The sequence below is a fragment of the Sciurus carolinensis genome, chromosome 2 (genome assembly GCF_902686445.1).
Source record: "Sciurus carolinensis chromosome 2, mSciCar1.2, whole genome shotgun sequence".
NCBI lineage: Eukaryota > Metazoa > Chordata > Mammalia > Rodentia > Sciuridae > Sciurus > Sciurus carolinensis.
The window spans coordinates 4666334-4679346 of NC_062214.1; the positions used below are offsets into that span (position 1 = coordinate 4666334).

Below are 13013 nucleotides of genomic sequence, written 5' to 3' on the forward strand. Positions count from 1 at the left end.
CTTAACGATAATTTGATTTAAGGTTTTTTGAACTTTACAATGGTGTGAAAGCATACTCTATTTTTTTTTTTCACTTTCAGAAATATTCAATAAACATGGGGTATTCAATGCTTTCATAAAACATACTTTACCTTAGATGATTTTGCCCAACTGGGGCTAATAAAAGTATTCAGAATACATTTAAGGTAGTCAAGGCTAGGCTACCATGTTTGGTAGGTTAGGTATATTAAATGTACTTTTGATTTAAGGTATTTTCAACTTAACAATGGATTTGTTGGGACATAAACCCATCATGAGTCTGGGAACATCTGTATTAGTATCCTTTTCTTTTCTTTTTTATTTTTTTGGCAGGGCTAGGGATTGAACCCAGGGCCTCACTCATGCCGAGCAAGTGAGCCACATCCCCAGCCCCTGTGGCCCACTTCTACAGATGAAGAAACTGAGGCTTAGACAGGCTAGGTCACTTGTCAAGGTGTCTCTGCTGGTAGACTGTCCAGCACGACCTGGATACAGCATTCCTAGTCACACCCCGAGCCCAGAACCTGTGCAGTGTTGCAGCTTCTCCTCTGGGCTCCTGGGTGCCCCACCCGGCCTCTCCCGGTCTCTTAGCCCACCTTGCTCCTGTCTCTGTCACTAACGCTGGTCCTCTGCCCATCCCTAAGGGCTGGTTTTCTTCAGGGTGTTGTGTTTGGTCTTTTTCTCACGGTACCAGGGTTCCCTCCACAGTCTCATCTGCCACCCAGCCTGAGGGAGAATTGACATGCAGGGCGGGTTTCTCTCTGCTGCTGTGTTCCTCTCTCGTTCTCGGCTCCTGACACATGCCAGACCCTTAATCAGAGTGTGACACCTCAGGGTCTTGTGGATGCTCACTTCTCACTGCCCCCAAGTCCTGTCACTGTGCGTGGGTAGTATTGTGGGCTAGCACCTTTCTCCTGCTGGCAGCCAACCAGGGCCTCCTTCCTCCCACCTGGTTGTTGCAATCGCTGCCTTCCTGACCTTTCCACGTTCAGTCTTTCGTCACCTCCAGTTCACTCAGCACACCGCTGTCAGAATGATCTTCCTGAAACACTTGTTTTTCTCCGTCGCTGGTCAGAAGCACTGATGTCGCATCACCTCTGTGACCAACAGTCTCGCAGACTTGCCCTCTTATAACTGCGATCGACTGATCATCTGCAACTCTGTCTACATACTTCTGTGACCTGATGCTATTTTCCTGCCTTCCCATCATGGTGATGGGTTATGTATTGTATTACTTTCTCTGTAAATGGCAATCTTGTGTGCTTTCATTTCCCTAAAGATGGCTCTCCACCTTCTTTGAATCCCTCTGAGTTCTGGCACTTGCTCACTCAATGCGGATGGCAAAGGACAGTGCTCCTCTGCCCTCATCTTCTGTTGCCTGAGGAGTCTTCCTTTTCCACACTAGTGTCTTCCTTGAACCCCTTCCCTATGGCGTTCTTTTGTACTTCTCAGGTGAGGCATGCCAGGGTTAACAAAGTAGCAGGAGGAGGATGCCGTGTTTTCCAGCTCCCGTGTTTGCAGAGGAGAGAAAGCACTAAATCATCCATTTATTCAGTAGTTCCCAATAGGACAAAAATTTTGTGCCACATACTGCTGGTCCTGAGGTTGACCTGGAGGACAAATGACAAATCAGACTTGGTACCTAACTTCTGAGTTCGCCCTCTGTGGTGGGGGAGACATGGCCAAGACATGTCTGTATGTGTGCATCTGTACACGGGGAAACGTGGGAGGAGCGTGGTGGAGCGCAGGGCTGATTCTAGGGTAGGCCAGGACCCGGCCTGGATGGAGCTCCGGGAGGAAGGGGCTCGGTTGAGAAGGAGCAATGGTAGCATCAGCTGGGCCTCGGGGGCCTCAGAAGGAGGAGGGAAAGGGCAGAAGACCAAGCATTGAGCACCCAGTCAGGACAAAGATGGAGGTCCTGCTTGGGAGTCCAGTCTTCTGCTCCTGTGTCTCACCTTTGCCTTTCCCCCTCTTCTAGGTTAGCAGACCTGGTCAGGAAGTGCTCTCGATTCTTCTGGAACAAGAGCTACTTTTCCATCACGATATTGAAAACAACGTGCGTCCAGCTCTGCTGGAGCTGTCTGCCCCGACAGTGCTCGTGAGCAGAGCGGAAGCCGCGAGCACAGCCTGACAAGGAGTGACTGCCGGCACCTGCGGGGCCTGTCACGGGGTTGGCAGTGTCTTCATGGTCAGCACCCTTCCTGTGAACGAGGTGGCGGGCGACTCAGCCTCAGTCTGGAAGCTTGTGGAGCAGCCCCTAGCCTGCTCGGGAGGTGGGGTGCTTTGAGCATCCATTGTTTTAAGAAGACAGTGCTCCGGAAACCCAGCTGATGTGGTAGCTGAGGAAGGGCCTAGACCCCTGCTGGGTGAGATGCTCAGGTCACAGGCAGAGCGTTTGGATCCTGAGGCTTAATTCTCAAGGCAGAAACCTTGTGTAGTATGTGAGATGATTTTTCAGTGGTACTTGAGACAATTAAGAAAAAATTTGTGTCTATTTTATAAAGTAGGACAAGACTCAAGTAGACAGGTAAGCACATGAGAAGCCACTAAGAAGGATACAGATGTGGACAGATGTTCACAGCAGTGTGGGAAATGCTGTTAAGCGTTTGTGTTCATACCAGGTAAAGTCCTACGTTGGAAGGAATAGTTTCTGTACTCAGTGTCTTCTGTCTTTGATAGTAAACAAAAAGGTACCCTTGGGTTTGTATGTGTCCATTGCTGAATGACTGCAGTTAGGACTTTGTGCTCGCTGGAGCCCTTATTGGCAGTTGATGAGCCATTGGTGCTTTTACCCACCTGCGATCAGAGCTGCAGCCTGTCCTGTGGTCCCGGGGATGTCGTCACGCGCCATCTTGTTTCTGCAGCGGCCACTCCTCCATTGAGCAGTGTGAAGGACGTTGTGTGGCATGACTGTCTGTGTGCAGTACAGAAGTGCGTAGCTTGGGATTATTTTGGCATTTTAGGAAAAAATTGTACATAAACTATTTTAAAAGTCATGAGCCTTAATTATAAGTAAATAAAAAAGATAGAAAATAGTTTTCTTATTAAGAAAAGAATGATGTTAGAGAAGGAAATTATTTTCTTTTCCAAAGTACAAAATCATTATTTGCCATAGAGCTAAAATATTATATTGTGTCATTAAAACATTTGGCAATTTTTCTTTGTTTATGTAAAAATTTTCTTCAACTATGTGTTAAAGGCCTGGATTTTTAAATTAATTTTATTTTTTGCATCTTCCATATGTTTATAAGATGAATCAGACTGAAGAATAATTGATTGTTAAGATTCAAATTCTCCAGGTTTCTTTTATAAATTTCAAGTTTCTCTACAAGAAATTAAATTTACTTTGCAAAATGAACCTGGATAATAACATTTAGTTGGGGTATTCGGCAGTTGAGCAGTGAACTTTTCTAACTAGATCTTCTTCATTTGGAAGTTGATTAGGCAAGTTTCCAAGGTTACGATCAACAACCAAATATCTTATTTCTAAGGACTGATAATACCATGAAAAATAATGCCATAGGCATTTTTGCGTGATTTTTTAAATTTTGTTTTGTTACTCAATGCTCCATTCTTGTCAGCAGTATCCTTCATCTTCTTTTTTCTTCTTTGAAACATTTGGAAAATATAACAAGCCTCTCAGAAGCTCTCTCCACAAATCACTTGCAGAGCAAATTAGTTCACATAAATTTTCTTTCTCATTCAAAGTGAGTTACTGGTATCATGGCTTGAATACTGAGCTCTCAGCTGTGGCTGCAAGAACTGAAATGGCCTTGGACCCCCTACCCACCACCAGGCCAGGCACATGCCTTTGTCCCCACGGTGTTTCTAGAGGGTTTCTGAGCTTCTTCCCTGGAGCTCCTGGGGGAACACACTGTGCGTGAGTTGTCTAGTCTGGCCTGTGTAAGCTTTGGTCCAGCTCCTCCCCAGAACCCAGAGGCCAACGGACCTCAAAAGAACATCCTCCTTGGACCCCCAGGAGCTGTGGGGTACAGGCAGAACTGACCACTTGTTGGCTGGGAAATGGCACTGTGGGGAGAGCATGGGTTCCATTATTCAAGGAAGAAACGTGTACTTTGCAGGTTCTGATTCAGCTTTTGTGCAAGTGACCTTCAGCACTGTGGCACCAGCATGCATCTGTTAAGAAGTGGCTTGGGGAACCGTCGGTTTGCAGGGTGATCGAGAAGGAAAGGAGTAAGTTGGACTGGGCCGATCCCCTCTGTGTGTAGGACTCTGCAGCCATGTGGTGTGAACACTGCCACAGCACAGGTTCATAAAGACACACCCACTGAGAACGGTGCCGTTTTGGAGGAATGACTTCTTCCCAAGGAAACTGCACGTCATGTGGACAGAGTGCTCTTCAGTGGACTGCTCATTCTCTTGGGAATTAGCCAATCGGTCGGGGTGCTGCCAACACCAGCGCATCAGCAGTAAGTACAGTCAGAGCCAGCTGCACAAGCCTCGCAGTCCGCTCCTGGGCTGGGACGAGGGTAGATTCCTGGCCACCCACGTGCATCTCCTTCATGCAGTCTTTCTCAGCCCCCCAAGCAGCATTAGTGGCTTTTTCCTTTATGCACTCAGAAGGATTGGTACATATCTGTCTTCTGTCACTCGGCAGTTGAGTTGCGAGTTCTGTTTGTTTCTCCCTTGAGACAAAGAGCTGCTTAAACGTGGGGCCCCAGCATCTCTGCACCATCAGCATGCAGCACAGTGCAAGGCCCAGCGTCAGTCCTGGATAAATGTTAGTTGTTGGATGAATGGATTGGTTAAAGACGGCAAGAACTGTATCTTGTAATTATATCTAGACAGGATAAACAGGCCACCGGAGACCAATTATAATTCCTCTTGCTTGCAGGGAGGCCATTAGCATTCTGAAATTATAACTAATTGTCAGAAGCCTATTTCTCTCTCGCAACGCATATTCACATTAAAGCTCCCTCGTTTTTTGTCGTCATTCCTATTTTTAAGCTCGTTTTTATTTATGCATTTATTTAAAGAGTATGCTTTGGTTATATGCTATAAAGAATAGTTGGTTCCAAGCAACTAAGTGCGGATCATCATTTTATACAAGTGGTTCCCGGGGCCACCAGAAAAATCATTTCTTGTCACTCAGTGTGTTGACTTTTAATGATTCTTGCTTTGTTTTATACTGTGTAGTAATAAGGTCATGTGGGTGTGGCAGAGGGGAGTGGAAGGAGATACTGAAAACTCTTTAGTTGCCTGTTACCCTGGAAACAGAAGCCTTACAACTCCGTTTATTGTGGCTGTCACTGTGTATGACTTTGCTGAGAATGAGACCAGAAATACGTGTCTCCTAAGTTGGAAGACATCAGCCTTTTCTTTTTTGTGTTATGGGGCTGGTTTCTGCCTCCACCTGCTCCGATTACTCTCTTTGCTCCTCTTGTCTGCACAGTCCAAGTAGAGTGCTGTGTGCACACTGAGAGCGGCAGGCGTCAGAGGTGGGACGTGTCCTTCTTTCCTTCCCTACCCCCTTCACTCCCTTTTATTTGGAGGGCAAGAGTGGGAGAAGGCTTTTTTTTTTTTTTTTTAACTTTTTTGGGTAACTTTTCTTTTGTTTTAATTTAACACTTGCAGAAAGTGCAGGAATAGTAGCACAAACTTCCTGAGTACCTTTTATCCAGCTTTCTTCGTTGTTCATGTCCTACTCCATTTGTTCTCTTCCTCTAAACATGTACGCATAGGCGTGCACATGCACACACACATTTTTTTCCCAAGCATTTGAGAGCAAGTTGGAAACATTGTACACCTTCACATCTAAATATTTCAGTGTGCACATCCTAAAAATAAGGAAATTACTTTTGAACAGCCACAGCACTGATCAAACTTGGGAAATTTAGCTCTGGTACTGTGCTAATCAACGTGTCGCATTCACAGTTCACATCCTAGTGCCGTTTGTTGAGGATCCTAGTTGCGTCAAGTTGTCTCCACTAAGCTGGTTTGGTTTTTACCAATTTAGGACAGTTACTGAGTCTTTGAACTTTGTGACACTGATATGTTAAAGTACAGGCCGGTTTTTTTTTTTTTTTAACAGAATGTCTCCCAATTTGACTGATGTGTCTTAATGAATGGATTCAGCCTGTCTATCTGGCTGCTGCAGTGTCATAGAAAGGATGTGCTCTCAGTGTGTCATAGCACAAGACCTGCTATTTCAGTCAGCTTTTTCACTGCTGTGACTAAAGGACCCGACCAGCACAACTGTGGAGGAGAAAGGGCTTATTTAGGGACTCACGGTTTCAGTTCTCAATTGCAGATAGCCGGCTTCATTCCTCAGGGCATGAGACAGAGCATACTGGCGGGAGGGGGTGGTGGAGGGAAGCAGCTCACATCGTGGTCAGGGAAGCAGAGAGAGATCTTCACTTGTCAGGTACAAATATATACCCCCAAACCACGCCCCAGTTCCTCCAGCCACACCCACCTCTTCAGGTACCACTCAGTTAATTCCTACCAGGGAGTAATTCACTGATTGGGTTAAAGAGTCTCACAACCCAATCATTTCTCCTCTGTACCTTCTTGCACTGTCTCACACGTGAGCATTTGGAGGACACCTCACATCCAAAATATAGTACCTGACACCTCACATCCAAAATATAGTACCTGCTAATACTGGGGATGTTAATTTTGTGGACTTCATAGATAGAGACAATATTTGCCAAATTTTATAGGAGAGTTTCCTCAAGGCTTCATGAGTATACTCTTCCTCATCAAACTCTCACTCGTGACTGTTAGTACCTGTGGATGATTCTAGTTGTTCCCTTTTCCATTATTTGCTGATAGGTTGTTGAAGAATTTCACATCTATATTTAAGAGAGCTGTTGTAGGTAATTTTCTTGTTATGTCTTTGTGGGGTTTTGGAATCAGAGTTTTCTGGACTCAAAAATGAGTTGAGAAGTGTTCCCTCCTCTTCTGTTTTCTGGAAAAAATATTGTTTAAGAGTGGAGTTATTTTCCTTCCTAAATATTTGTTCAAATTCATCCATCTAGAATTTTTTTGTGAGATGATTTTTGATTAACATATTCAAATCAGATATAAGGCTTCATTTTTGTTATTTCATCCCTGTCAGTGGGTAAGCTGGATATTTTAGAGAATTATTAATTTCATCTAAGTTGTTCATAATATTTCCTTATACTTTTCAATATCTATAAGATCTGTAGTGTTGTCTCCTTTCATTTATGGTGTTGGTACTTTGTGTTCTCTTTTTTTTCTTAATCAGTCTTGCTGTGGGCTCGTCAATTTTATTAATGTTGGGCCTTATTGGTTTTCACTATTACTTTTTTTCTTTGTGAAAGATTTCTGCTATTTGTTTTTCCCTCTTCTGTCTACTTTCTTCAGTTTGCTTGTAGTTTTTTAGCTTCACGAAGAAGAAACATTTATAATTCTACCCTATTTTCCATTATAAGTTTAATGTTTATATCTTTGTACTGTATTGATCCTTTTATCATTAAGGAATGTTTCTTACAGTAATCTATATATTGCTTTCTATTTGTGATATTAATATAACCACTCCACTGTTCTTACTTTACTGTTTATTATAATGTATTTATTTATATTCTCTTATTCTCAACCTATATATTTAGTGTTTCTGCTTTTGTTAGCACATAGTTGTATATTTCATATCTAGTCTGATAGTTTTTGCCTTTTTTTTTTTTTCTTTTTTGGTACTGGGGATTGAACATGGGGTTCATGGGGTTTAACCACTGAGCCACATCCCCAGCCCTTTTTATTTTTTATTTTGAGACAGGGTCTCACTAAATTGCTTAGGGCCTCACAGAGTTGCTGAGGCTGGCCTTGAACTTGTGATCCTCCTGCTTCAGCCTTCCCAGCAGCTGGGATTACAGGTGTGAGCCAACACACTGGGCTTCTGCCTTTTAATAGTAGGAGTGTTTAGTCCATTTATTTTTAATGTCATTATTGCTATATTTGGATTTATTTCTGCCATTTTGCTATTTGATTTCCACTTTTCTTATCAGTTTTTGTTCCTTTGTTAATTTTGTTCTTCTTTCCATTGAGTTGATGGAGTGCTTTTTGGTATTGCAGTTTAATTTCCCTGATAAGGATTCTCAAAAAATACAGCAACTTGCGATGGTGCAGTTATGTTTACATTCACAAACTTTCATGCTTTGTCCTATTGTTTACATCTATGTTATGTTGTGAATCTGAAAATACAGTTTCATAATTCTTAAAGCTATATCTTTCAAAGATGTTAATAAAAAAGAAAAATATACAGCTTTTGTACTCTCATTTTTACCATTTTTGGTGATTGTCGTTCCTTCTTTTTCTAGATCTGAATTATCATCTGGTATCATTTCCCTTCAGCCTAAAGAACTTCCTTTAGTATTTTGATGCAGCGTAGGTCAGCTAATGATGAAGTCTCTCAGTTTTGGTTTATCTGACAGTGTCTTTGTTTTGCCATCATTTTTTGAGTGATGGTCTTGCTGGGTCTGGAATTGTGTGGTGGTGGGTTTGCTTCCTCTTCTCCAGCATGTTAAAAATCATTCTGCTGCCTTTGGGCCTTCATTTTTTCTCACAGAAGTCAACTGCCATTCATATTATGCTCTCGTATGTAGATCATTCTTTTTTCCCTCTGACTGGCTTTGAGATTTCTCTGACATTTGGATTGCAGCCGAGTATGTTATTCTGCTTCCTGCTCATGGACTTGCTTGGACTTGGGAAATTTGGGCTGTCATTCCTTCAGCTGCTTTTCCTGTGCCGTTCTCTTGGTCCTTTCAGCCCAGGATTTGATTGTACACGGTTTTGACCCTTGATATTGCCCCACAGGTCTTTGAGACTCTGTTTTCCTTTAATCATTTTCCTCTCTGATGTTCAGATTTGATGATTTTTATTTATCTCCAGTTCAGTGACTTTTTTTCATCTCCAGTCTGTTGCTAGGCCTTTCAGTTCATTTTTTTTTCAGTTATTTTACTTTTCAGCTTTAGAATTTCCATTTTGATCTTTTCTAGAATCTTCACAGTCTATAGCTCTGTCATATAGAGTTCCTATCTGTTCTTTATTCCACTTGTTTTTCTTTTAATCCTTGAATATATTTAAGGCAGCTTTTTCAAAGTCTTTTGCTGGTAGTTGCAACATTTGTACTGGGTCACTCTCGGGTTAACCCCTGAGTAGCAGTTTTGGTTGGATGCTGGACAGCACAGGTGATACCTGCTCTGGATCCTGCCGCTTCTCTCCTGTGGTCTCGTCTTGGCAGGCGGTTACCTCGACTGATCATCAGTTCCATACCGTCTTCCTTTGGTGGGCATCAGCCAGTGTCTGCTCAGTTGGTCCAAATCTGGGCTGCTGTGTCCTCTGCAGTCTGCCCCACATGTGGTCTTGCAATCAGCCAAAGGTAGAAGCAGATTCTATACCCAGATTTGTACCTTACCTACATATCCTCTCCCATTACAGTTCATCTCTGAAGGGTGGGCTGCCCTCTAGTCTCTGCCTTTTGATTTATCCACTCCTTCCAAATGCCTGTTTCTAATGTTTGTTAAGATTCTCTCATTATTATCCATAGGAGGGTTAGTCCAACTAAGCTACTGTATTATTATGGGATTCTTTTTTTTAATAGTTTCCATTTCTTTAATGAGATTCCTGATCTTCATTTATTGTGACTGTCTTTTTCTTTTAGTCCTTGGGCATATTGATAATAGCCACTTTAAATTCTGTTTAAAGTCTGCAGATTTCAGATCTGGATTTTTTTGTGTATGTGGGTTTGTTTCTGCTAACTGACATTTTTCTTGGATATGAGTCCCATTTCCCTCTTTCTCCTTATGCTTAGACTTTTGTTTGTTTGCCATGTTGGGACATAGTTATACATTTTTGCTTTTTATTGTATCTTGTTGATGAAGCTTTGTAGAAACTCTGGATTTTGTTGTTTTCCTCTGAAGAGTGTTGTCTTTGTTTGGGGCAGCAGTTCACATTTCTTTTTCCCTTGCAGCAGTCAGCAGCTCTAAATTGTCGGCTCTTTCAACCTCAAGTTACTGACGTTCTCTCTGAACCTTAGCACCTCCCCTGGCATGCACAGGTCAGAGTTCAGTCCAGGATTAGGATCTAATCACAGATAGTAGGGCTTTCAGAAAAGTCTCTGGCTCCTCTCTCCTTCCTTCTTTCCTTCTTTTTTCCTTCCTTCCTTCCTTCCTTCCTTCCTTCCTTCCTTCCTTCCTTCCCAGGATTTCTACTCACTTTCTAGCTGCTGTGGCAGGCTTAATCTCTGCTCTCTGACTTCAAGACAGTAAGACTGTAGCTTTTGCTTGAGACCTGACTGCCTTGTATGGCCATGCAGAGGGAAAAATGCCCAAACACAAAAAGTAGAACTTTATCCAGTGTATTTTTCTCCTGGCAGGGGCTCTCTCTTAGTTTACTCTAGTGTGTCATCATTCCCCAGTGCCCGTGAAGCATTTTTTTGTTGTGACCTGCTATGGCCAAGTGTCCTGTTCTCAGTGACATTGCTTAGCCTTTCCCAGTGCTGGTTCTCTCATCTGGAGGAGTGGGACAGTGTCCCTGCCCTGGCATTCTTGGGAGCATAGAATGAGCCTGTGTGCTTCCACGTGTGCTCACTTGCTGGGAACATGGTGGGTACCTGGCACAGGGTGGTTTGAGCTTCAGGCAGGCTCTTATGTGAGTGACACTGGAGAAATATCTCGCCTCCACTTGATCATTTGACTTGATAAAATTCAAAAGAAGATGTTCTGTTTTTTCCTTCCTGGATATTTCGGCAATATTTTAAATATTTGCTTTTGGAATATATCTTGTCTTTGATACATGTAACTTAGATGTTTTGGTATTTGAGTGATTCTGATTTTCTTTATAGATAATCTGACTTCAAAGGACATCAGTACTGAGCAGACATACTTGAACACCTGCTCCTCCCTGGATTCTGTGAACTCTGTGGTGATGGAAAACTCTGTCAGGTTTGGAAGGTGGGAACATAAGAGTTTCAAAACTCTTTAAAATTAAAAAAATTCATAATTGATTTCTCTATAAAGTTCCTGTCTACTCCTTCAGTAGATGCACTCTGGAGAAAAGATGTGGCCAGTGTGAACTGCTGAAGGAGATGTTTGACAGTGCTACAGTTCTTGCTATAGGTAGGAATTGCAGGGGGGCCCTGGGTGAGAGTGAACGGGCATGCTTGCTGGAGGCTGCTTCCTTTGCCCAGGCTTGTACCCCACCTGCAGGGTCTTAGATTTCTTGAGACGGTTCATGCCAGAACCCTCTTCTCTTTGCTGTACCTTCCAACCCCAGTTCTAGCTTCTCCCTTAGTCCCTTGTCACCTGGAGTCAGATTCTTCCTTCTGGAGGCTGCCATTGCTCCTCCCTGGATAGCCTCTGCCTCTGCCTTGCTGTCTGCTGGCCCTGCACCCCTGGCCTGTCCTCGTGACGCGTGGGCAAGAAGACGGGTCTCATTTACCATGCAGAGAATGTTAAGGGTCTCTTTTTGCCCTATTGCTAACCAAATACATTATGTATCAAGATCAATTAGGAGCCAGACAATCCTAGAAGTTGGCATCTTCTTGTAAATCTTCTGTTCTCGATGCCGCAGAGGCACCTAGCCTGATGCTGTGTGGGCAGCAGGCGTGGTAAGTGCTTGTTAGCGACCTGACTAGAGTGATGATTGCTCTCGGGGTTCCTGCTTGTTAGTTTTACAATTTGTTAAGACAAAAAGATAGGAATAATGCATATGCCATTTTCCTTTCTAAGGTGTGTGCTACAAATTTTGGTGATATTTGTCATGCTGTTGGGCAAGAAACCACGAGAAATTTTCAGTATGTGGTTTTGCCAATTGTAATTGCTGATTCATTTCTTAGTGCACTTTCCAGATCATTTGTAAAGTTTTATATTTATGAGTCTGTTATTCTGGAATGGCAACTCAATTCTGCATTCATGAACTTCAGATTTCTTGTCTTCTGAAATTCATAATCCTAAGCCCTGGGTGGCTGGTCCTGGGTGGGAGGGAGGCTCCCCGCCTTGCTCCTGTAGACTGGCAGCTGCCTCCTCACAGGTCATGTTTCCTGTTTCTTCTCTCAGCATGAGTCACGCTGTCCCCTCTTCACTGCTCTGCTGGCTCACTGTCACCTTGCTCCTGGCCTCAAAACCATTGAGACTCTTTTCTTGGTATAAGATTAAAGTCCAGAGCCTTACTGGCCTCAGTCCCCTTCACAAATACACTTTCTGCCTCCCTTGCAGTCACCTGCTCAGTTCTGCACACAATTCTGGACATTCATCTGAATCCTGGGGAGGTTGGAAGAAGGAGGAGAGCCCAGGCATCTATACTTTTGATAAATTCCAACATGGTTCTGGTACAGAGCAGGACAGAGAGCCACTTCACCTGCCAGCCAGGTGACTTTTGACTCCCTGAGGCTTCCTGATCTTTTGCCCTCTGGGCCTCTGTGAGGGTCTTCCTTGCCTGATGGGACCCTCTACACAATTCAAACACATCTTGAATACGCTCTGTAGTGTTCTTCCTTGTCCAAGCTCACCTGGCCACTGTGCCAGAGCCTGTTCACTTCTCTCTGGGCAGCCCCCTGTCAACCTTGTTCAGAGAACCTCATGCAGGTTTTATGGAGAGGGACCTGGAGGGCAGGGATCATATTATGTTCTATTTTGTTTCCCCAGTGCCCACTTGGCAACTGGAGAACTGCCAGATGCTCAGAAGGCTCTCATTTCATTTGGCAGAATGTACTATCTAGACGGTTGGAATTTAACCTGAAATATTATAATCTTTGCATCGACTATTAAGTTCAGAGGCTCATTTTGTTTTACCTGAAGTATAAGCCATGTCACCACGGTTGTAACCTAAGAACAATTTTTAATGGGCTGCTGTTTTGAAAATGCAGTGCGTGTTATATTCTGCCTAATGTATCTGAACGAGGAACAGCAGTGACCAAAACCCTGCTCTTTCTGTAGGCAGATGTTTCCATGACCGTATCAGATTCTCATCTGTGGCACACTTTAAGCTAATTACTTACATTATGATATTAAAAT

The 13013-nt window shown here is 43.4% G+C and overlaps 1 long non-coding RNA gene across 7 annotated transcripts in view; it reads left to right on the top strand.

Annotated features, from left to right (window-relative positions):
* LOC124976220 (uncharacterized) overlaps positions 1-13013 on the top strand; it is a 79929-nt gene that overhangs the window by 49762 nt on the left and 17154 nt on the right. For 4 of the 7 annotated variants that reach the window (XR_007107021.1, XR_007107027.1, XR_007107024.1 and 1 more), the window contains 2 exons: positions 1997-2291; positions 4101-4448. This is a non-coding gene — a long non-coding RNA (uncharacterized LOC124976220). Of the gene's footprint in view, positions 1-1996; positions 2292-4100; positions 4449-10843; positions 10953-13013 lie in introns of all 7 variants that reach the window. The other 3 variants (XR_007107022.1, XR_007107026.1, XR_007107025.1) reach the window with 2 other exon arrangements.